This window comes from Schistocerca piceifrons, unplaced genomic scaffold (genome assembly GCF_021461385.2).
Source record: "Schistocerca piceifrons isolate TAMUIC-IGC-003096 unplaced genomic scaffold, iqSchPice1.1 HiC_scaffold_46, whole genome shotgun sequence".
Lineage (NCBI taxonomy): Eukaryota > Metazoa > Arthropoda > Insecta > Orthoptera > Acrididae > Schistocerca > Schistocerca piceifrons.
Window position 1 is genome coordinate 12,501 of NW_025728689.1, and position 2,500 is coordinate 15,000.

Sequence of the window (2,500 nt, forward strand, 5' to 3'; positions counted from 1 at the left end):
ACAGTCCTCAATCGGACCAGCACACTGAAGATGTCCACCGCGCTTCGCACCGGGCCCGCGAGGACCTACTTTGGCCGCACGGCGCCGCGCGCAGGGTGCGCCGGCGCGCAGCTGCGACGCCTGCCGCGTCCGTCGGCCGGCGCGCCTGCCACTGGCCGCCCCCACCAGCCGGCTGTAGCGCGTGCGCCCACGCACCGCGCGGCCAGCACGCCGGGAGGCGCCCCCTCACCGGCCGGGGACGGTCCCACCCAGCCACCGCCGCGTATCGCTTCACACCCAGATGCCGTTCAGTTTCGTCGGCATGGTGGGTATCGCTGGAACAACCGGTTAGTACCTCAACCTATCGTCGCCATCACCGATTCACCCCTAGCGAGAACAACCGCACCACAACAGGTTACCATTTGTTCATTTGCGTAACTTCACCAGAAAACGCAGGCGTCCATCGCCATTTGCAACTTCAACGATTATTGCATGCCTGTGTCAGGTGTCACGCCACACTACGTCTGCCCACATACACGCAACAAAATGTGCACGCCTAGACAATACGTGGAAGGTGGCCCCCGTACGTATGCGATGTCCATTGCTCGAACGACTGTCAACCGGCCTCTGTAGCATGTCGCAGATATGGAACGCGGTGCACCATGCCATCACGGTGTGTGAGGAGAGACGACTAGGTCCGAATACATCAACAGACAGCTCATGCTGATCGCCATCCACGGCGTCCGTTCCTCCCACACGTCTCTATGGCGTACCACACTGCAATCCAGCTCTCATAGGGAGACGACACGTAGCTGCGTGCACAATATTTGCACTGTATGGTCCGCCGTTTTTGGGCGCAGTCGTTGTGCGGTCACACATGTGCCACGATGTATCATTCAGTACATAAGGACGAATGTGCAGTACAGATTGTGGTTCACGCGTACGACATCAGCGGACAGTTGACACAGGCCGCACCACAACGTAGCCTGAGTACGTCGCATGCGAAGGGCATTGAACATGCAAACTTCTCACCAACCAGCTTGCGAAGGCAGGGGGCAAGGTGGGGACGTGGGGAGGGGCGGCATGTACGTCCTGCTGCCATCCACATTACAGTGTACAGCAGGAGCATGTGGAAAGTGAGCAAGACTTGCAAGGTGTTTAACATGAAGCGATACACAGGGGTGCGGGCAGTGCGAGTAGCGAACTATATTGCGAGGGTTGCGGGTGGGCAACACTACAGTAATTGAACGAGTCGTATAACAATTACAGAGCAGGTTTAGGCGACAACGTGGGTTAGGTTAAGGCACAACATGGGTTAGGTTAAGGCACAACATGGGTTAGGTTAAGGCACAACATGGGTTAGGTTAAGGCACAACATGGGTTAGGTTAAGGCACAACATGGGTTAGGTTAAGGCACAACATGGGTTAGGTTAAGGCACAACATGGGTTAGGTTAAGGCACAACATGGGTTAGGTTGAGGCACAACATGGGTTAGGTTAAGGCACAACATGGGTTAGGTTGAGGCACAACATGGGTTAGGTTGAGGCACAACATGGGTTAGGTTGAGGCACAACATGGGTTAGGTTGAGGCACAACATGGGTTAGGTTAAGGTACAACATGGGTTAGGTTAAGGTACAACATGGGTTAGGTTAAGGTACAACATGGGTTAGGTTAAGGTACAACATGGGTTAGGTTAAGGTACAACATGGGTTAGGTTAAGGTACAACATAGGTTAGGTTAAGGTACAACATAGGTTAGGTTAAGGTACAACATAGGTTAGGTTAAGGTACAACATAGGTTAGGTTAAGGTACAACATAGGTTAGGTTAAGGTACAACATAGGTTAGGTTAGGTTAGGTTAGGTTACACGTTGTTGTACGGAAAGGTGTAGGGGGGGGGGGGGGCGGGGGCGGCAGGTTCGTTGATAGTGATTATAGTAAGTGAATGCTTGTGACATGATCAGATTTGTCACGTCAGGATGCACCTTTGGCTTATTAGAGGCGGCGCTCCAATTCTATGCTTGTGTGAGACCTGTGTCTTTGACTCATGTCATTGTTTGTGCGCTGTGACAGGAGGTACTATTGTGATGTTGGGTGCACCGTTGTATAGGACATGTGTGGGTGTTGGTGCCTGGTCTGCGCAATGGTGGATGTCGAAAGGCTGGGATATTGTATTTTCCGCACGGACCTCCTGGTCTGGTTGTGATAGTGTGGATTGTGTAATGTGGCGGAGAAGATGCACTGGATGTTGTTCCATGCTGGTGCTTACATATTGTATGTGCGCCTGTTAGAAGCAGAGAGTGGTGCGTGATCAGAGTGTCTGGCTGACGTGTGGTTCCCATTTTGGGCAGACTCTTTCAGCATGTATACGGACAGTTGTGTATATTTGCTGTAGTTTGATGGCTCTGCATTGATTACTAATCAGCGCCGTGTGTACGGGTAATCTGGTTCCAGTCCAAAATGTTCCATCTGTGTACATTAGTGACAAAGACTCCCCCCATGCAGTGGGGCTCGGTCTGTTA